Below are 23,745 nucleotides of genomic sequence, written 5' to 3' on the forward strand. Positions count from 1 at the left end.
ATTTATCAACTGATTAAACTTCTCCAGAGCAGAACATATCTACTTTTGCATTTTAACCACAGCCTTTAGTACAAAGAGCAGCCTATCCTCACAAGCCCATTGGATGAATAGATGAACATGTGGGCGGATGGATGGATTTCCAAGGTGCTCTAGTTAAAATGCTTACCTGGTACCCAGTGCTGAAGTTATAAACCTGCCTCCCAGTTTCTGAGGCCACACATCCACTTCAAATGCCATAGCCACCATCCAAATGTGCAAATACCTTTATTTCACTAAATTGGGTACTGAATCCGATTACCCCATTCTCCATCCTTTGCTCATGCCTGATGTCTTTTTAGCTCAGCCCCTGCACTGGCTTACCAAGATCTCCTAAGCACATAAAAAAATAGAGCTTCAGACTTCCTGCCCCACTCCCAACATGATCAGCTCCCTCTCATAATTTTAATGTTCCAGCACTTACTTCTTCCCTGCATGAAAATAAATAAAAGACATTGACAAACTTCTGAAAAACAACAAGAATCCGTGCAACATCTTGAATGCAGGTAATATCCAGATGGCAGCCTAATCTCTGGCAACAAGCGAACTCCTGAGAGCCGCAAGCACCCACACCCCCTGTCTCATCGAATATTCACACACACATCGATTGCACCACGTCATGCAGAAACCCCTTCCAGACTGATCCTGTCTTCAGTACGCTTGATAACAATTCCAGACCCTGAACAACATCATTCTAACAACTTAAATTCTCTGAATTCCATTTTCAGCTTTAGTTTCATCTTTTCATCTACTCCCTTCTGATAAGAAGGTCTTCATCACGGTAGTGAATTTCTGGGGAGAATGGAAATTACTATTTCTGGGTGTCTCTATAGGAAAGAATGCCCCATCCGCTGTAATAGTTTCAGTATCCCCCATCTCAAAAGAAATGGATGATGTTACGAATTTCTCAAAGAACATTCTAGAAAGAGGAAAGGAAGTGGCTCCAAATCTTTTCCACAGGTGAGTTCACCTCTTTGGCCACCCATCTTACTGGCTTCATAGCAATATCCTATTCATCCTTTAAGCTTCCTTATCATGGAGGCTTTTTCAACTTCCCCATCCTATGCACATTAGCTTTCTCTAAAGTCTTACTGCCTGTTTGTTCTGCATTTGGTTTTACACAAAGGGGTTAAGTGACTGTTCCACGTTTAACTCGTCTAATAAGTGGCAAAGCCGAAACTTGCATCCACATCTTCTGTCCCGAGGCAACCTGGACTCCCTGCTCCACCAGTTCTGATGTGTAAGCATTGATGAGAGTCAACATCTACCGAGCACTCACTATGTGTCAAGCACTGCTCTGAGATCTTTAAACTCAGGCAATCTTCACAAACTCTATGAGGTTTTTTATCACACTCACTCTACAGACAGGGTAAGTGAGGCACTACATTATTAAGTAACCTGCTTAAGGTTACAGAGTTAGAGCGGGAGCCTGAACTCACACCCAGGCAGGCCAGTTCCAGAACCTGAGCTCCTAACCATTAAGCATACTCAATTCCGAAACCTTGACTATAAACTTTGCATCAGATCAAAATGTATTTACAAAGTGTGTGTTTTACCACATCAAACAGGCCTAAATGTATAAAAAGTATTCAATACATTTTTTATTGCCTGGAGATTCACTTACCTATCACATATTTAATGATGACCTACTATGGGCAAGACATTACCAAGGTATCACAGGAGATGATGAAATGCAAAGATATGATAACAGTATTCTGTATGAGTCAGATGTGGAATTAGAAGTAAACTTATTTTGTGTGACTTATACCATCAACATCAACATTTTGGACTCCATGGTTAAGTCAAATTTGTAAAATAGGTGTTTTGGACCAACATGAAATGATCAACATTTTCTTGTTCTAGAAAAGGGCATTTAACAAAACAGAAATTACAATTGCCATGGCCAGCATTTTGTAAGAGAAAGTACATTTTAACCAGCAACATGAAATAGAGAGGGCATAATTCCAAAGGAAAAAATAAAAAGGTTGCCCTTCAAATTTTGAAACCAAATTTTAGACCAGCATTTAGGAGCCATCAACCTGCAAGAGTTGACCAAAAGAGAATCGCACAGACAGGCACATACAGAGGGGGGAAAAATCAGGCAGAAATTGCAGCAATAGAAAGAGATAGAATTGAGAGAGCGTAGGCATTGGTATTCACAAATTGAGAAAAAGAATAAAAACCCCAAAGACATTTCAGACCACAGAGCTTATGATTCTATGGCTCTCCCTTCAAAGAACTTAAAATGCTACAAAAATATAATTATACAAGGAAAAAAAATAAAGGTTATGGGTTGTTTTATGGCCTTTTCACTTTGGGGTTCTGTCTCTGGTGCCTTGTCAAGGAAGGCAGCTTCCATGACATTATCCAGAAATGTTAGGTACCTCCACAGCACTCACTAGGCCCGATGTAAAGGCTGTTAATTAACAGAAGCCAGAGGGCCCAACTCCCTCAGAGATCCCCACCTCCTCCTCAGATGCAGCAGAAAATTGCCCACATAAACCTACTTCTTGGAAGCTCTCACTCTTGCCCCAAAAAATCATCGTGAAAAGTCTCAGAATTATGCCTGGAATCCCACCAGCAAACTGACTTCTTTCTTACAGTTCTAAGGGATCTTATTACCCTCAAAAGTAATCCTAATCTGCTACTTGCTCAGCCTTTCCCTCTTGGCTAGCTCCTTCCCAGGCTATCCATATAGTCCTAAAATGCCAGTCTGGACAGGGAGAAGATTAGGAGCAGACAGAGCAAGCAGATAGGCTTTGCTCAAGCTGTGGGGCCAACTGTCTACATGGGCAAGTCATGTCAACCCCTTTAACCTCAGTTCGCACATCAGTCAAACATTACCTCTTTTGTAGGGTCTCACATTTTTGTGCATTCAGTGAAATGATGAATGTAAACCAACAACACAGTGTCTGGCACACAGTGTTCAGCAGGCAGCTATCATTACTGCTATTAGGCTACTTACACCTTAATCAATGGCTCCCTCCCACCTCTAGGCGTGAACTGGTATCTGCTGTCACTTCACCTCATTATCCCTCATCCCTCGCTCCACTCCCTGCCCAGCATCTCTGCCTCTGCCTTCCAGATTCCCTGCAGATATTGTCAGCAAGCCCCAATCTGTTTTACCCCTTGGCCACTTTTTCCCAAGCTGTTCCTTCTGCTTGGAATGCTCTCCCCACCCCACTGCATCCCAAACCTAATAAATCCCTTATTTTTTTTTTTTCTTTCATTAAGACTTTTTAAAAGAACAGTTTTAGGTTCACAGCAAAATTGAGAGGAAAGTACAGAGATATCTCCTATACCTTTAGCCCTTCTCATGCATCGCATCCCCCAGTGTCAACATTCCCAAAACAGGGTGGTACATTTGCTAAAACTGAAGAACCTACCTCGACACATCATTATCACCACAAAGTCTGGTTTGCATTAGGGTTCACTCTTGATGTTGTGTATTCTACGGATTTGGACAAATGTGTAACGCGTGCAACCACCATCATAGTATTGCACAGAGTAGTTTCACTACCCACAAATTCCTCTGTGCTCCGTCTATTTATCTCCTTCTCCCCACGGCCCCATTCCCTGCAACCACTGTCATCTTTCTTACTGCCTGCATAGCTTTGCTTTTTCCAGAATTCCACAGAGTCAGAATCATATAGTACATAGACTTTTCCATGTAGTGATAGCATTTAAGTTTCCTCCATGTCTTCTCGCGGGTTGAGAGCTCATTTCTTTTTAGCTCTGAGTAATATCTGGATATCGCAATTTATTTATTTACCTACTGGAGGAAGACATGCTGGTTGCTTCCATGTTTTGGCAATTATGAATAAAGCTGCCATAAATATCTGTGTGTAGGCTCCGGTGTGGACATAAGTTTCCAGTGCTTTTTGATTGCCAGATACTGCAGTAAGAGCATGTTTAGTTTTTTAGCTGGAGCTGTACCATTTTGCATTCCCACCAGCAATAAATGAGAGTTACTGTTGTTCTGCATCCTTCCCAGCATTTTGTGTTATCAGTGCTCCAGATCTAGGCACACCGTTCTACTTAATATTCAATTCAGGGCCATCTCCTCTTTGAAGAATCCTTGATCTCATAGGAAGAGGAAACAACAGCCTATTTATGACTGTATGTCAATACTTATTATGCCGTCACATATACAGGCTTTCGGAGGATTTGGACTTTGCCTTATTCATCTCGGTATCACAAACAGCAAAGCAGGGGCTGGTGTAAAGTATTCATCGAGCAAATGACCCATTAATAAATAAATAAATAAATAAATAAGGAAACAAAACGAGCTGACAAGTGAATGGCTTGGTTTGGTATGTGTAGCGTAAGTGTAGCATTTCACAATCTGCAAAGCATTTGTGCTTCAATTAGACTGTTTGACCCTCACAACCTCCTGGGGAAATTCAGTCTCAGAGACTTTGAATTGTTTGCCAGGTTAAAACATGGCAAAGAAAGAACCTGAACCCAGGTCTTCCAATGCCCCTTCCACACAAAAACATAGTCGTTGTGAATAAGAACTAATGACAGTTTATTAGGAAAAAACCCAACATGGGAGCTTGGTAAGAATAGGGGACAGGCAAAAGCAAGAACAGAATTGATGGCTCTATTGCAAAGGAGAGTGGAAAAAACAAAACGTGGGGGCCCAGCATACTCCTAGACACACACAGGGGAACATAATGGCACTGGCTGGATAGATGGGACAACTGTTAGTTTGAAAAAAATGATAATCAAAACCATATTGGAAACAGATTTTACCAATCTCTTGCCTTCACCAGTGGCCAGCCCTATTTCCTGCACTGCATTCCTTGCTACCACTGAAGTTTCAGCGCTTGGAGAGAAGCCGAGAGATTTCTGCAAATGTTTTCTCTTCACCAGATGGAGCAGAAACCAAGAAGCGTTACAAGGAAGATGGATCGGTGCGTCACATTTGCAACAATAAAAATACAGCAACGGTTAAAAGCAGTCTCAGTTAAATAGAACTGGGAACCCAGGGTTGGCCTAAATCTTTTTTTAATTAAAAGTGAAGGAGAATTGCAAAGTTCTATTTCAGCCCCTCCAAGCGTCAGTGCCGTGGATGCGGAATGTTTATGTGCTTGGCTGGGTGTCAGACTGCCTGAGATTTATGTGGGTTTGGGTCATAGCCAGAGAAAAGCCCCCGGCATAGGAATCGGTGAAGGGGAAGCGCAGGAGAGGGGAAAGCACATGGGCAGGAAGACCTGGATTCAGAGCCCAGCTCTGTTCCTGTGTGAGTTCAAGAAATTACTTTCCTCTTCCTCCGCATTCCTTTCCTCCCAGTGCTTTACCTCTTTCTCCTCCTAAAGCTTCTGCACCATGAACACCCTCTGACACTTGCCTCCTTTTGCTCCCTCTTCTTCTATCTCTGTAGACTATTTTATTGTCTAGATGAGCAATTCACAAACCGCATTCTCAGGATCACCTGAAATGGACATAGATTGGTGCTTTTTAAATGATTTTGGGTCCCAACTACGGACTTGCTGAGTAAGGCTCCTCCGAGGACCTCGGAGGCTGGGATCCTGCCTGTCAATCAACGTTGAACCTGTGGTGGAAATACACACCAGCACTTGGGAACTACCAGTTTGGATAAAGGCTGCCGGAGCAGAGGTTCTTGGTCGGAGATGCTCTTCAGAACTGCCAGGGGAACTTTAACAAAACACTGAAGTTAGAGCCCTACTCCAGAAAATCTGATTCTGTGGGTCTAGACAGGGCCTGGGTATACTTACTTGGAGAACAAAAGATCTTGGGCATTCATACCTTGTGGTATAGAATCCCTGAAAAGCACATAGTCATGTCAGTAATGTGGATGAGTTTTTACTAAGCTGTCATCCTCTATCTCTTGAATGCTTTCCCCCTTCAGCTCACATAGTCCATGTTCACCTAGTCCCCAAGACCAGCCACACAGATCTGCTTTGCTGGATGATGAGGATTTCCGTGGATGTATATATATTTACTACAAGCATATTCATATATAGAGAGAGATATATCTATATATACCCACCTATGTTAAGACACACATATACAAAAGGATTACATGCACCCACATGTCCATGAATATATGTGCACATACACACACACACACACACACACACCCCTGCTCCCACACACCTGCACACTCAAAAATATAAGCTCCATTTCAAATATCAGCCCTGGTCATTTCAATTCTAAGAGCTTTAATTGATACTACTTCAGAAAAAAAGATGATATCTACTTCATAGTTGTAAAATCAAATATATTAGCATCCACAAAAGCATATACTTCATTGTCAGAAACACAGCAGATGCTCAACCAATGTGTGTCAAGAACCACACACGTATTGCCATATCTTACCTGTTCATAATCACATTCATTTCCACACAAGTTTATCCATGTATGAATGCACTGAAGAATCCATAAATACATTTAAACTCAATGTAAAAACCACCCAAACTGAGCTTTTATGTGAGCAGCACACACATGTGCACACATACACAGAGCTTTCATGTTACAGAACCAACAGCTCTACTCCCTCTACACACTCCTCTAAACCAGAGTATTCCTGTATCTGTCAAGATATGCGATCAGATCTGAGGTCCTGTGAGAGAATGTGGAACGTAAAGGAAACAACTGCCCCATACAAAATGGATGCCAGGTTCTTAACAAAACAGTCTTGACAATACAAGCCAATGCGTCAGAGTAAACACAAGCAAGAATGCCGATCAACAACAGCTCATCCCGTGTACACAAAAGGAAGCTCTGGGGGAAAAGATAATCAGACTGGATGCCCAAAACACCCAGCTATGCAAAGCACTTTTCCAGAAACCCTACAGAAATCATATAGCGCTACATGTCATGCCTACCCTTCTGAAGCTTACAGTCCTAACAAAGTAGACCAATATTTAGGGGACCATTTTCTAACATGACAGCATGGACAGACTTGGCCAACATGAATAATTACAGCAGAGACGGTCAATGAACAAAATCATTAATCCTATTTTGCTTCAAGCTTTCTATTACTCAAGATAAGTGTTTGTCTTAGTGTCAGCAAAGTCCACAGTCACTCCACCAAGGACTTTTATAAGCTCCACTTGTCTTTACCATCAGTGTCTCTGACCAATGCGTTTACCATTAGCGCTATTAAGCATTATATATCGTTCATGAATATTTCTTCCTATATTCTTATAATCAAGAATATTTACATTTTAATGCTATATTAGTATTTTTCTTGAATTGGAAAGGAGGGTGGACCAGATAGCTACAAAATCCCATTCTCTTCCAAATCTAATTACATGATTCTACAATTTTTAAGATTTGATTTTTATATTCCATGAATATTACATTCTATGAGTCTATGAGATTCTGGCTCTGAATTTTTATTATTCTGAGATTCTCTGATTCTAAGGTTTGATAGATTCTAAAGTTCTACAACTATGATTCTAAGATGCCATTATAAGACTCTGACATTAGACCTTACAATTCCAAGTCACCATCACCTCCGTACAAAAATCGGGTTGCCAGATGATTCTCTGTGAGACAGGAGAGGCCCAAGTCAGGGTCAAATTGTTGAAAGGGGAAGGCAGAGCAACTGTGTAAAGAAAGGATGCCCAGCAGAGAGAAGAGCTTCTAAAGCACACATCAAGGCTTTCCAAACACCTCCCTTAGCCCAGTTCTCTCTTCTGACTTCATTCTATGGCCTAACGATTGAGGATATTTATTGGCAGAATATAGGTGCCACTGAGGCAAGCTTAAGCTGTTTCTTGCCCTTTTATCCCCAGCATCTAGCACAGGCCTGAACGTAGAAGGCGTTCAGCAAACACTGCAGTTGAATGAGTCAGCCAGACTCACAGTACTCTTCCTCTTCCTTCTTTTCCATCCCTTCCTTCTCTTTATCCTTCTCCGTCATCTCTTAACAGTACTTTAGAACTTTCACGTATATTAATTATTCAGTCCTCACAGGAATCCAATGATATACAGATTATTATCCCCATTTTACAGATAAGTAGCCTGAGGCTAAGAAATGAAACAACTTAGCAAAGTTCACGTAATTAAAATGACAGAAACAAGGTCGAATTGTCTGACTCCCCGTTCAGAACGGCTTCCTTTATCCACAACTGCCTTATAACATTCTTAAGGACAATAAAAATAACAACATCAGAAGAGATTAAGAAAACTAACGCATAGGAGGCACATACTTTCTGTTCCTGAATTTAACTCTGAATTTATTTTCTCAATCAATACCACTCCCCATTCCAGGCCATCCAATAACTGAGGGCCTTCTACACCTAATGGCTCATTTCATTTTCTAGCCCTTTCTCCTCCTCTTGAGAGTGCTGTACATGGCATGTGTTTATTTTTCAATTAAAGCAAATTAAACTTAATTTTGTTTTGAGAACTTTTTTTTTCAGAATTTCACAGCCCACGGTGAGATAATTGAGACCCTGCTGTTTCTGGAAGCACTATTTAGAGAGAGCAGGCCTAGCTAGATCTGGAACAATCTTGGAGGAAGTCATCCTTAACCCCTCTCTCTCCCCTTGCCCCGCCCCCCATCACAGTGTTTCTCCAGCCTCCACTCCCCTGCCCCTGCCCTAGTCTAGAAGGACATCTTCCATCTGTCATCTCAACCGTCACCATAACCTGCAACAGGGCCTCCAGGCTTCTCCTCTCCCCTCCTCCCCGCCACCTCCTTGTCTTTCTTAAGGCCAGATCTGATCAAGTCAATCCCTGTGTTAAAAGCTACCAAGAAGGGGATTTGTGCTGGGGATTTTTTAAACTCAGATTACTTAACATGAGTTCTGAGGCCTTACAAGCTTTACCCCTAGATTATTTTTCTAGCCTCATTTCCAGTTTGCTCCTAGTCACGGTGAACCACTTCCTCCACCACGCTCCACTTGAAATGGGCTTCTCCATCTACCCGACCGGCTGCTCAACCTTCACAGCTCACACACACAGACCTCCTCTCTGCTCCCCAGCACACTGCCTATGGTCCAACTTCAGCACCAGCTACTCTGTATATTCTCAAATTGCACATCTGTCTTCTTATCAGATTGGCAGTAGGTTCAGATCAGGAAAATGTCCTAATAATCAGAGATCATCCAGAATCTGGGACATAGTAGCTCCTCAAAAAAAAAAAAAGGTTTTCTGGGGGGAAAAAAAGGATGAGAAGAAAGCAGGAATAAACCAAAAGAGAGATAGAGGATAGGAAGAAGAAAGGAAAGGGAGAAGCAGGAAAAAAGGATGATACACACAGAAGGAAGGAAGGAAGACAGGCCGGCAGAAAAGGAGGGAGGAAGACAGAGAAGGAGAAAGAGATAAAACTTAAACTTGGGAAACTTCCCCTGTTACTATTCTTTGATAATTTTCTTAATATGGTCACCATTTCTGAAATAACATAGAACATCAGAATTGTGTATACAAAATTTTTCCACCCAAATGATATTCTGATTTCTCTATGGAAGATAGATTTGTCTAGCGTAGGGTTTCCTAAAGTATGCTATATAGGATATTAACAAAAATTAAATGAAAAATTTGGAAAGTTGAAATTCTGAGGTCAAATAATTTTGAGAAATCTTGAGTTAAAGATTTTTAAAGTTTCCTCCACTACGGGCCTTGTCAAAGCCTTGAATGTGCTGGTATACATTAAAATTTCCAAGAAGAGGGCAGATCACGAAGCATATCATGAATCATCTCCCAAATTTATTTGACCATACAAACACATTTTTCTCAGTTTTTGAGGAACTAGTGCACCAAGGAAAATGACATGAAAATTCTCTGCTAAAGGAACGATTACTATCTGGGAGTCAGGAGTCTGGGGTCCGAGGGTTAGTGTTCCTACTCGTGAAGATTGTGGGCTTTGCCAAGACAGCCCACCCCCTTGTCAGAGTCTTAGTTTCTTTACCTGTAAAAAGAAAAGAATTGCATATGATGGCTCCTAGCACCCCCTTCTAGCTCAGCTCTAACATTCCGTGGCTCTGTGATAAAAGGGAGACACAAGCTTAGGATAGTTACCTTTGTGTCTGCTATTTCCTGGACCTGGAATGCCCTTCTTCTCCCCCTCCAGAAGTGCAGATCCTTCCAGACCCATCCCCAATGCCGCTGCCTGCCTAAAGCCTTTCATGGGCAACTTGAACTAACATGCTTTTTTCTCCTTAGGTTTCCTATGCAAATATTTCATTTCTATAAGAGGCTGCCTTAAATATAGCACATACTTGCTTCAATTCATTTCATCTGTTGATGGCAATTATATGCCAAGCATTGTGATTAAAAAGGTGACTAAGGCACAGTCTTACATATGCCTTCTCTTCCCACTGAAGCCTCGGGGATGTGTCTTAGTCATATTTGGTCTCCCAAAGAGCTCAGTACAATGACTTAATCTAGCACAAAATCTGTCGCCCATAAATCCACTTTAGAGACCATTTAAAGTTTAAACCAATGATTTCAAGTCATTTTTAAAGGCTTAGAGCCTCTTATTCAAATCTTATACAAAAGTGTAAGAAAGCATAGCAGATAAAGTGGAGCTGCTGCTGAGGCAGGAGGCAAGCAGGGATCGTCAGCGATCCAGTCTCACCTGCTCACCCCTCCCTCCTGCCGTGGTCGGCCGCGCCGGTTCCCTTAAAACCTCTGCTGAATCTCAGCCTTCATTTCACCAGGCAGAAAAAACTGAGGCCTGCAGAAGGGATGTTATTTACCCAAAATTAAACATAAAGATAGCATGAGAGTGAAAGTCTCCTGACACCAGGGTGGGAGCCACAACCCTGTGCTTCCAATTTGTGATACACAAAGTACGGATCAGCACGAGAAATTATCCCAAGTGGTACCAAGGTGGCACGGCTGTCATTTAAGGGTCTGACAGCTACTTTTATGTGTATTAGAAAGTACAAATCACTTAGAAAATCTTCAGGTTTTATGAGTATTATTGCTCAGGCCAAGGTCAAACAAAAAAAGAAGAAAAAAACCCTGAATCCATTTAAATTTGATTAAGGATGGATGAGTGACTTAGAAATTCAGAAAACTGAATTAAAGCAGGCTCCTCTGCTTTGGTTCCTGTTCCTACCACAAATTGCTCACTGATCCCCCACATCCTACTAATTAAAATGTTGATTGCCCAAGAAATTCACATTCATTAAAGAGTTATTAGGAAATAGAGGTAAGCATAAAGGAGAATGGAATTCACTCGTGACCCATCACCCAAAGATAACCGCTCGAATATTAAGGTGCATCGTATAAAACAGTCATGCTATAGATGATATATTGTTCCTTATGCTTTTTTAAATTAATACTCTACCAAAATAATGTTGATGTTGGTAAATGTCAAGAGTGTCATTGATTGAACACTTAACGATACATGACGCACGTTGCTAAGTGCTTTATGTATGTGATACCCATTCTCACAGCAAAGCTTTAAGGAAGAATGTATTGTGGTCAGCCCCATTTCACAGATGATACACTTTGTCTTCATTCCACCTTCTGATGTATAAATGTGCTTCCCTAATCTCATTCTTCAGGACTGTGGAGTATTCTGTTATGTTCTTTGTTTTTTTTTTTGTTTGTTTGTTTTTGTTTTTTCTTTTTTCTCCAAACATTCTGATAAAGTTCCATCTTCACAAACTTGTGCACATCTAATTAATTGACTTCTTAGAATGGGGAGTTTTTTAAAATGGAAGCATTTGCATCTTCTTTTTAAAAAATAGGATAAAGACAGAGACAGAGATAAAAATAGAGATGATAGAAATTGAGGTGGAGACCCAACCCCTGCTCTCTCCTCCTCCTCTCCTCCTTCCTATTGTGCCATCCCCTCCATCCACACTGGTGTCCTTCCGCTAAGCACAGTCACACCTCAAGAACTTTTATTCTTGCTGCCTCCACCTGGAATGCTCTTCCCCCAGATATCCCCCTGGCCGCATCGCTGACTTCCCACGTATCTCTGCTCCAATGTCAGCATCTCAGCAAGGGCTTCTCTTACCCACCTACATAAAACAGCGAGCCCCCCTCACCACACCATCTGTCCCACATGTCTTAGCCCCCTAATCATGTTCTATTTTCTTCTATTACGCTTATCACCATCTGATGCACTAGACGTTTGCTTGTTTATTTATATGTTATCTTCTTTTTCCATTAGCTCCAAGAGGGCAGGGACTTAGCTTTATTCACTGCTGTATTCACAGCTGCTAGAACAGTGTCTGGCAAAGAATAAGTGCTCAATAAATAATTTTTTGGTTTTTTTAATGAAAGAATTAAAGTCACATTTGATAAAAAGCTGTGCTCGATACAGATTTTCACCAATGCCACATGAAATTGTCATTTTTCCTGCATTGTTACTAAAACTGGATGCTGCCATTAAATTAAAAAGCTATTTGATGATGCTATATGGCATCACATTGCTACTTTCATTTATTTGATTACTAGGGAAAATGAACAGTCTATTTTTATGCATTTATTGGCTACATGTGTTCCCCATTCCATTTTTAGATAGAAGTTCCACACCCAGATTATCTTCTGATAGTACATCATCTTAAGACCATATCTGGGCTCATGTTCCATTACTAGAGAAGGAGAAATCTGCCTTAGATTTCCCCTATTTTATATTTATATGTACATAAATGTGTGTGTGTATATACATATTTTATTCTCCTATATCTACTGTTCTTCTCCTTTCTACCTGTTCTAACCATGGTTTATACTCCTTTCTTTATACATGCAGGTGTGTGTGTGTGTGATGAGAAAGAGATACAAGGACAGAGACAGGGACACATACAGAGAGATTGCAGTATCAACATCTAGCTGTCACAAGTCATGCTACCTCTACTCCAATTTCCTGAGCTGCTTTTAAAATTGCTACAATTGTCAGAGTTGGCTTTGATGGTTCTATTCCCAAGAAACATAAGATCTTGGCTATTGGCTCAGAGTTACAAAGTAGCTTGTTCTATGACCACCGGACCTGGTGTCAGCAGCATTTGAACTAAGGGTGCAAATAAACATGCTAAGCTAAGGTTTCCTGCCAAGGCATTGTGAAGTTAAATTACTATTTTAAGAGGCCATGATGTTGGCAGCCAGAAAGCCCTGGAAGAGTGGAAGATATTCATGATGCTGACAGATAAAGAAAGAAAGCAAAATGCAGATTGTTAAGGATATTTAAGAATCCGCCTTCTAGTGACGCCATTTATAACATCTTCTGGAACATGGAAGATGGATGCCTTTCTCATTTCGGCATGTACAGGATCGAGACTGAGAGCAGAGCATACATGACTGAATACTTGAAGACTTGCAATGACTGATGTGGCCCAAGACAATGCAGACCAAGAAGCAATAATCAACCTCGACTCTGGGAGGCCACCAAGCTGCTAATGGCTGGACAATGCCTTCGGCTTGCAGATGAAAGGAGGGCAGCTTCATGAAAGCACATTACTTACAGTAGCTGATGACACAGATGGGCTTGAGACCTGATGCTGTCACCTATTGTATACCATGGAGCAAATCCTTTCATTTCTCAGCCACAATGTCCTCATTGAGAAAATGGGGAGAACAATTCCAACTTCAGAGTGTTATTATAAAGGTTAAATGAGACATAGCATGTAAACACACGCAAACACTTGAAAAAATAGATGGTAACAAGGAAGAGGAGAATCAGGAGGAGTGAATCACACGAGAGCATCCAGCATGCTGTCAATCAGCCACTCTCCCTTACGCACCTGGTGAATGCCCTGGCCTTCTAAAGGTGCAATGAGATGGGTTAGAGAGAGCTGGGTTCTAGAACCAACTCAGATACTATTTGATCTTAAAGAGGAAAGAGTCTATATGTGAAAAACAGAGAGAGAGAGAAAGTTGAACTGGACCATGTTGAAGACAATTTTCATCTTGGATGTCGGTTGATCCTATGTCTATATCTGGTCTCTCTGCCTGTATCTGGTTTCTGGCCCATGGTAATATAGAGAGTAAAAGAATCTGCCTCTGTCATTTTGCATCTTCCTATGCCTTTTCCTACGTTCTCAATCTCTCTTCTAATCACTGCTCTCTCACTGCCACCTGGGGAAAGGGGGAATGAGGATTGGTAAAAATGATTGAGCTCATCTGCAAGGTAGCGCCTTGAACCTAATAATAATAATCTCTTTCCTAGATGTTATTTCCAGTTTGAGAACAGACGTAGGAGTATGGCAATGGTTAATCTAATACAACAGGGTGTGGCAATCATAAAAATTAATAATGGTTAATGTTTATGTAGTGTTGACGATCTGCCGAGCATTGTTTGAGGCCCCTATCATACAGACTCATTAAATCCCCAAATTACCTCTCTACAGAGTTACTATTATTATCCTCATTTTACAGATGAGAAAACTGGCAGGGGAACATTAGGTGATCGGGCCAAGGTCAGGCAGCTAGCAAGTGGCAGAGCAGGCGTTCACACACCAGCACTCCCCAGCTTTCATCCTCTGTGCTTCCAAGTCAGACAGGAAGTGACAAGTATATGAGGTAACGTATGTTAGTAAGCTTGATTTAGCCGTTCCAGAATGTATGCATGTTTCAAAATAACATGCTGTACGTACAATTTTTGTAAACTTAAAAATAAATAATTTTTAAAACTTGCCAAAAAAAAAAAAAAAAAAGAGAGAGATTCAAATCCTCACCAACACACCATCAACTCAGTGTTTGGCCTTAGAAAAGTGGCACTACTGTTCTGAGCTCAGTTTCCCCATGTCTCGAAGGGGGGCAGTGCTACCTATGCATGAACTTGTTGAGAATATTTAGCCGTATATCTGTATCAAGTACCCGTCACAGCACAAAGAATACGTGACATGCTTGGCACATACATTTTTACAAGCCAAGAACTACTTTAAGGTAGTGGAATTTCGGCCATCTTTAAATATTGTGGGTGAAGATGCTTCCAGAACCCCCTCAAATTCCATGCTATGCTCTGCCTAAACATATCATTCCTGATGTCAGGAAAGAGAGGAGAGGGCAAGCAAAACTGTGGCTGACCTAGTAATAGTCTCAAGAATCATTTGTAAGGCTTCACTAGACTTTGAATGTTGCTCTCCTATTGATATGCGTTCAGAATAAAATGTTTTATGACCCCTCTCGACACTCCCCGCCAGCCTCGGCTATCTCTGGCAATAGCATTTGATGAGGTCCCACTTCATCTAGGCGAGTCATGTCTCCAAAATGTATTCCAGCAGCAAAGCCATATTACCAATCCTTGCCGGGTAATCTATTTTTCAATCTTTCCCCTACACTACTACACATACCAAAGTGCTGGTTTTCTTTTTTGAATGGCTCCTGTGTTTGTGCAGATGTTTTTACACTGCCAGCAGCCAAGGCTCCTTGTAAGTCCTCCCCTTATGATATGCCTATACACTCAGAAACCATCAAGCTACATGAGAATTCTAGCTTCATCGCCAAACAGAAATGTACTTACTTCAGGCAGTTGTCTCTGTAACAGTTCTAGGACTGCGCCTCCAGGTTTATCTTGCAGCTTCGGGAGACTCTAGGAATCCACAGCCTACAAGAGTTTCATCTACTTTTGCAGACGGCTAATTCTTAGAACGGAGACGTGAGAACTCACCACTCACAGGGTGAGTCCTCCAATAAGCAACCGTATCCTGGATGCCTGCCTTTCCTCCATCTGAATCAGTTTGTAATCTGTAACCCGGCTGTTCCACATTATCCCTAGGATTCATTATTTCTCACAGATGTTCCCACTGGCTCATTTGCGGGACCTTTGAAAGGCCAGATAAATTACATCTTCGAGACCTCCCAGGACCAGTATTGGGTTAACCCTTACAAAGGGTTCTAGCTGTTCAGATGGGCCATTTACTCGGAGCCCTGCTGCTCCGACCTTTGCAGTTTACACAAAAAGCGATTGCATCTTGCTTTTGTTAATTGCCTTGTGAATCTACCTCCCACCCTTGCGGGAATACAGTCTCTTAGCTATTCCCAAGATAGCCCCAACATTTTTGTATACAGCTCTGCACCCTGTGAGGAAACCTTTGCAAACGGAGAACAGGATTTGTTCAGAACGATATATTTTGTGTCCTCACCAGGCTCCCCACTCCTATGTGTACAGAGCAGGCAGGCCGGGTAATTTACCAGGCTTAACTTTCTCATACTCAGTCTCATTCCATCTATTCTCCTTAAGGCCACCTGCAACCTCCAAAAGGTAGTTCCCTAGGGAGGCAAAGATCCCCTTCACCCTCAGGTGAAAAAAAAAAAAATTAATTTCACTTCTCCTCAGCCTCATTATCTTCTTAATTGTCCTCTTTGCCCCCTCAGTAGCAAGGACTGTCTACAGATTTGTAGGCAGCCTATTCGGGCTGCTGTGTCCCAGGACGAGGGTGGGTTTCGTGTTAACACTTAATCACTTTGATATTAAGAGTTGCGACAGCGGCACAGGATCACCATCTCACCACCTTCAGCAGCCCTGCCCTGAGTCACAGTCTGTGCTCTGAGGTGGCCTTCTTGTAGATTTGCTTATTTTTGAGAAAACATCTAAACCTTATGATGACACATGGCCACCATGCGTGTGTCTCTCTCTGCTTTCACAAGAACTCCGTCATGCAACATTTCCACAGAGCCGGGCAATACCCCTTCAGCGAGGCAAGCCATGGTTTGGTTCTTCTCAAGGTATAGAAGGCAGGTTCAGAGAGGGAAAGAGATGTTCTTAAGAAGGTCCAGATATACAGTGGTAGGAGCCAGGACTAGAATCACGTTCCCTGAGTCTCTGTGCTCTTGTTGTATGGAATTTGGAATTAACGGAGATACAAAATGAAAAGATACAGTCTGTGATCTCCGAGATCTTATTATCACTGCCATCCTGCTCCTCATCATCACTGTCACTACTGATGTGTCTTCCTTTAGACTTCCCTTTCCCCAAACTCTCATAGAATTTCTGGAATGACAATTGTCAGTCTATCATTGTCACGAATGATAATTATTTATGGACTTGCAGGTCTCTTCTATGAGATTGCCAGCACCTAGCAGGATTCATCACCATTCTCCCAAGGCGCTTTGTTCAAGGCCTTTCCCAGACAAGATGTGTGCAATATGTATTTGCCGATCCAAACTGAATCCAGCTTCCATCCCATTTCACTGGATTTCACTTCAATTACCTTTTCCCCATGTATTCATTCTCTTCCTCCTTTTCTACCCATTTCCCCTACTGTTGTTTCTCCCTCTCCCTTTAAACTTGGGTATGTCCAGAGTATGGCATTCAGAACAGGACTAGAAATTAAGGTTAGAAAAACTTGTCAAAATGACCGATTAAAAATGGACATGATAAAAATAAAACATTGAGAGTATCTGACAATGACTTTCCATCAATTCCCAAACCCTCCTCAGTCCTCAGATTACTCACTTGTCAGCCAGAGAGATGTCAAGACCTTTCACTGCCTCATACACAGCCTTTGTGACTGGCCCCCGCCCACCCTTCTTATTCTATCTCATGTCATTCTCTTCCTTCAAAAGTTTCAGCCACACTAGCTTTTAGTCCATAGCTTAGAGTTCCTAAGCTTGCTGCTATGAAGTGAGTCCACTTTTGTTCTTCTCTCTGGCTCTGATGCTCTTACCCCGCATAATCACACGATTGGGTTCTTCTCATTTCAATCTCAGCTCCAATATCATTTCCTCACTTCCCTGGATACCCTATCTAAATTTATATCATCCTAGATACCCTATCTAATTTATATCATCCACACGTTTCTAGCATGTTACCCCAATTACTTGTATGACATTTAATATTATATGAAATTATTTGGCTTATCTGTTTACTCATTTATTATCCATCTCTCCCCATTAGAGTGTGAGCTGAGCTCCATGAAAACAAGACCATGTTCATGTTACATTCCAAATGTCTAGACTTGCGCTGTTTAATACAATAGCCACTAGGTACAGATAGCTACGTAAATTAAAATGAAAATTAATGCAAGTTAAACAAAGTAAAAAACTATTCGTCAGTAACACTGGCCACATTTCAAGTGCTCAGTAGTCATGTGCAGTTAGTGGATACCATATTGGACAGCAGAGAAAACATTTCCATCATCACAAAGTTCTATTTGACAGCATTGGTCTAGAGCAATGTTTGGCAAATAGGCACCTGATAAATATTTGTTGAATAAATCTTCCCTCAATTTTGGGTCATCTCTCTCCCCTTTTGTGGCTTCTGATCCTTAAAAGTGAGACAAAATGCCCCCAGGACAATGTTCAGTACGTTGAGGGGCTTCCAAACGAATGTTACGGGAGACAGGGCTGTGGAGATGGGCTCTTGTACTCTGACAGTAAGTAGTTGTGGTGATATAATTACACTTTCATAATATGTGAAATACTAATAGCTGGAAGAGAATTATATTTGTGTGATTTCAGGGACATATGGATAGAAGGCAGATTTAGGGTCAAAGTAAGAAAATATTCCAAAAAAGCTCTCCAAATACTACACAGGCTGGTTTGCGTGGTAATGAACTTGCTATCACTAAAAGTACAAAAACTGAGACTGAATGGCCATGTATTATTGCTATTACCAAAAGGAATCTTCATTCCTGAATAAGGAAAAAGGTTTGGTTATTGAGAAAGCTTCAGAGATTTCTTTAGAGAAACCTGTCAGAGAAAACACTGAGATTCTTTGATCCAATGACTCCATGACACCTTCATACCATCAATTTAAAAGAGTTGATAATAGGTCCCAGTTATTTCTGGCATGTATTGAACAACCTGATCCTGTCAGCCATTGATAACAATTGCCATTAACTCAGTAGTACAGTGGAAAGGGCAGAGATGCTGAAGGAAGGAGGACTGGGTTCAAGTTCTAGCTGTGCTGGTTATGTGACCTTGGTCAAGGAACCTAACCAACATGAACTCCATCTTCCTCTTCTGTAAAAGGGGCTATATCTGCTTCCCTGGGTGGGAATAAAGACTAAATGAGAAACAAAACTATAAAGACCCTGGAACACGGTAGGGCAATGTTCACTTCCAAGTAGGATGTAATTTCACCTGCCTATATTATCATCCGTATCTCTATATTGTTAGGTGGCATAGGTGGTATAATTTTCAATTCCATAATTGCATTGCTTTGAGTAAATATGAAGCAATTGTCAAAGAGAAAAAGTGAGAGATAGAGAGAGAGAGACGACAGCTGCTATTGAGACCGGACATAAAATGCAAATGCAAACATTTATAGAGCAACTACTATGTGTCAGTCCCTGAGCATATAAAGATGCTCCTAAGAAGACCATATTGAAGAGGGTAAGACAGACCTAAACCCATGGAGCTGTAAAGCAGGGCAAACAGGGACACAATCTAAAAATAGAGCTTTGGATAAAATTATAGAGAAAATCAAGGGAGAAAGAGATTAATTCTCAAATAAGGTCTTGAGAAGACTTCTTTGCAGGGCCATTTTAGCTAGCTGTTGAAATATGGATAGGGTTTTAAAAAGTGGAGGCTGAAGGTAAGAGATGGAGGGATGAATGATAAAAGTATTACTCACGGAGAGGTTAGAATGGAAAACAACTGGAAGAATTATTGGAAGAACATTTGAGGACTTGCCTTCTTCACATCACCCCTATTTTGTCTTCAGTATGGTTACCAGTGGTTCAGTAGCCAGTTTGTCAAGCTTTGTATTTTAGCAATGGGAAACAGGAAGAGAAGAACGGCTGGGTATGTCTAATCCTAATGGCCCGTTCAAGTGACAGGTACTGGTCATTTCATCTAAGAAATTTGGAGGGGAAAAGAGAGAGGATGCAAGTCAAAAAAAAATGTCTGCTCACACAACTGAAGGGCCTCTGGGCAAAGACCTTTTCAGAGAACAGAGCACTCGCTGGTCAATAACATAAACTCCTGCAAGCAGTAAGAAAGAGATGTCTTATTTGAACAGGACAGGGGAGGGTGTTTTAACAGTCCCGTCTGTACCGCTGCAAAGAGATTCATTACAGCTTGAGCTGGACAGTCTAAACTCAACGGGGGCCCAACAGCTGATTTGGAATTTGTCTCGAAACTGTTTCTCCTTAGTTGAAATGGAGTCACAGCTCCCCCTTCTGGGAGCTAACGTGCCATCCAGCCCCGGAAAAGTCTGCATGGAGAAGGCTCTACTGCGGATGGGCCTAAAACCCCTGTTTCTCAGTATTTGCCAGCAGCCTGAAACAAGCATGCAGAAGTCTGGGAGGGCACTTTTAAGTGAGCCTTATTCTGAATTCTCAAGGGCCTCTCGTTCACAGGGCTTTACATTTTCCCTTTCCAGGAGCTATGAGTCCCAGTCTTCATAATGAGATACTTTATACTGGGGAGCACAATTTGGTGCGGAGGTTCTCTTTCTGGGGAATACAGCAAGCAGGAAAAGTTTCTAAATCTGTGTGTGCACATGTGTGTATGAGTGCATGTATGCATGTATGTTTGCCTCTGATCCTATGTCTTCAATATGTATAAATGCATAGGGATGAGATTCTAATTAATATAAAAATTAATTTGCCTGAAGTATTTGCATTGGTGGGTGGATGTATATTTTACTTTCTGAAAAGTAAGGCAGTCCTTGATAAAGAGCTCAGATACAGCCCAGATGTGTTGCTGGGTTCTGTCTACCAGTTATGTTGGGTCCCTGCTTGTGGATAATTCTCTGAAGACACTGGAGAAAGAATCTATGTGCTCTCTCTGTGTGTGTCTCTCTCTCTGTGTCATGTGTGTGTCTAGTGGGGAGAGTGATTGAGATATTGGACTCTTTATGGGGTCATGTTTCCAGATGGAGAAGCTTTGAAATGTATCTCTGAAATGAGAAGTTGGATGACGGAAGACAAATGATTGTCTTGGGTGGGAGCATGGTGGCAGGGTCGGGGTGGGCAGCAATGTGTAGTTTCCATGCAGTATGGTGGAGTGGAAAGGGCATGGATCTAGATGTCAGGAAATCTAGGTTCTAGTCCTGGCTATGCCACCAACTCACTAAAGAACATTGGGAATTCTCCTCCTTTTTCTGGGCCACAGAGTCCTGCCTTTCTGCTCTTTAATATTCCTCCCAGCTTCGATCTTCTATGAATTGGAAAAGAGAAAATGAGAGCAGGTGCCATGATGGGGTTTCCTCCTCTGCCTTCACACCCCCTACCCAAAATGAACTAGGGAGCTCTGCTTTGACATGAGTTTCCTGAAGGAGATTCTCTGTGTCTGTGTGAAGGCTTCAGCCTGAGGAATCAGCCTCTGGCCAGAGAATGGTATTCTGCAAGTGCCTGCAGGTGGAATCCACCCGCCAGGGCAGGTTCCTGAAAACACATGTTTGCTTTCATCTTTCCCCCGAAGAATATATATATATATATATATATGCCAAGTATATTTCTACTTTTTCCCCCAAGAGGCCTTTCTAGTGGTCCCTCCAAGCTGAGGTAGACAAGAAGCTGTGTCTCAGCTTCACAGCCCTTGTCTTCTAGCCTCCCTGCCTGAGAGCAGAACGGCTGCCGCTTACCTTGAGAAAGTAACAGCTGCCGAGTCTGGAAGCCATGCTAACAGCAGTAAAACTCAGCATTTTTGCTGAGTAGGGCAAGCCTTTAAGAGGCAGCCAGGAATCAAATCAATGGCTGGCCCCAGAGCCCAAGCCCAACAGTACCTAGCCAGGGTGGCCAAGGGACTTACCTATAGAGCCTCTTAGCAGGCAGAGGGAAGAGGAAAGAGGGCCTTGGCCAAAACTGTCTTCCTTACTGAAATTCTTCCCAAGGCCCTCCTGCCCTTGGCAGTATTTTGGAGCCGAGCAAGAGATGTGAGGTACAAATCGACAAGTCAATTACTGCCACATTCTGTCATGAGTTCCCCACTCAAATCCCATTTTCAAATTGTAGGTCTTCCTCAGTAGTCAAGCACGCACGCACACATGCACACACACGCACACACACGCGCACACACACACACGCACACGCCACCTCTGTGCCTCCTCCCAGGATCCTCCTAACTCCAGTGAAGCCATGGGGAGGTACGTTTAGGAAGAGATTCTCTGGGGGCTTCCCGGACTGAAATGGGGAAGGAAAGAGGAGTCTGCCTTAGGGAAGTGGCCCATCCATCTCCTTCCATATCAACCAGAGCTGCCCCCAAACGAAATTTCCTCTGAGCCCCTGTGCAACTGTGATGGATGGGCAAGTCCCCGAGGTCGCTTTCTCCTTTCCCTGGAGGGGGATCCACGCAAACTTGCCCAGATCCTCCCCCAAAGCACCAGAAGCGGGAGGTGCTGTGATGGTTACGCACGGAGAAGCAGGGCCAGCCTCTATCTCCGACTTGCCAAGCCCCAGATAAGGAACCCACCGCGGACTTTCCCCTTTCTCTGTCACCCACTACCCAGTGTCTCCAAATTCCCATCAGAATCCTGGAGTCTGCCCAATGCAGAATTTAAAGTGACAGCGTCTCATTTGCCTCAGGGTTTGGTCATTTCTCGTTCATATTAAACGGTGGGTCCAAGTGTAGCAGGACTCCATCGTTTGGAGGAATTTTCCTTCAAGGATACCAACATGGGGCTAAATAAAGTGTCATCTATGGCCCCATAAGCCTCCTCAAACCCTAAGCCCAGAGCTCCAAGAGGAAGTCCACAGCGGGTTTCCCGATGGCTACGTGATCCTATAGTAAGGATGCCATTCCGTGTAAGCTAGAGAGACCTAATTAGAAAGACACACAAGCGCACACATGCAAACACATACGTACAAACATGCACAAACACATCGCACCGTAAGTAGGTTATAGGACCTCTCTGTTCTTCCCCTCCCCTACACACACACACACACACACACACCACAAACACACGCATCAAACGCAAACGACGCCGCGCACACAAACATACACTAGCACCACATCAAGTTCCCACCACGGTACACACGTCGGGAGCGCGCCGGGGCACACTTACTAAAACCCGCATTTAACCCTTTGAGCCGCAGGTACAAGAACCCCCTCCCCGGAACCTGAGAGGACTTGGAGGTGGCCGCGCAGCCACAGCCGGGTGAAGAGTGGCCGAGGGTGCCGGGAGGGGGAGGGGAGGGGCGAGGGCGGGCGGGGGCGCCCCGAATGCGGTCCGGGGCCGGCTCCAAGGGCAGCGGGGCTGCCGGGCGCTGCACCCGGCGCCTCCTTACCTGGAGTCAGTGTCCGTCTTTGGCAGAGAGCTGCGGGCGGACGCTTTTTATTCGGCTCGGGGGGAACTTGGGAGAGCCCTGCGTCCAGCTCGCATACCGGGGACGGCGCGAGGACTGCAGGCGTGGGGGTACCTGGCTCCTAGCAGCCTGGCTCATACTCAGCCGTAAAGTCCCCTTGGCTGGTCCCGAGGACAGGCATGAATCCCGGCTCCGGAAGGCGGTCACTACTCCCTCTGCCTCCCGGCTCGCTCGCTCTCTCGCTCGCTCTCCCTCTCTCGCTGGTTCGCTCGCCTGCGCTCTCCTCCCCCCGCGCCAGATCAGTTTGCAGCCGTGGGGACCGGGAGCGAGGCGGCTGGCGAATGGAGAGGGAAGTCCAAGTGCGCCGCGGTCTCCGGGCGGGGAGCAGCGCGGAGGCCGGGCCAGGCGCGGGGAGGGACTTAGCCGGCGACGGGCGAAAATGAATGGGGGAGCGGACGCCGGGGGGCGGGGAGGGAGGAGCCAGGCGCCGGGTTTTATTCTGAGGAGTGTTTTGTACAGCTTTAGGCGGAGGAGGAGGAGGAGAAGAGAGAGGAGGAGAGAAGGGAGGCCGCCTTGGAGGGAGGGGCGGCCTGGGTGGGCCGAGGCTGAGCCACCGGAGAGTTTCGTGGGGATAGGG

General features: G+C 43.4%; 1 protein-coding gene across 1 annotated transcript in view; it reads right to left on the reverse strand.

The window, feature by feature from the left end:
* The window catches only part of BRINP1 (BMP/retinoic acid inducible neural specific 1), a 177,793-nt gene extending 154,342 nt beyond the window's left edge, over positions 1-23,451 (reverse strand). Inside the window, exon 1 of the mRNA XM_069474599.1 lies at positions 23,091-23,451. The gene's annotated coding sequence lies outside the window, so the exon portion shown is untranslated. The remainder of the gene's footprint in view (positions 1-23,090) is intronic.
* Positions 23,452-23,745: the final 294 nt, after the last annotated feature.

The sequence above is a fragment of the Eulemur rufifrons genome, chromosome 7 (genome assembly GCF_041146395.1).
Source record: "Eulemur rufifrons isolate Redbay chromosome 7, OSU_ERuf_1, whole genome shotgun sequence".
NCBI lineage: Eukaryota > Metazoa > Chordata > Mammalia > Primates > Lemuridae > Eulemur > Eulemur rufifrons.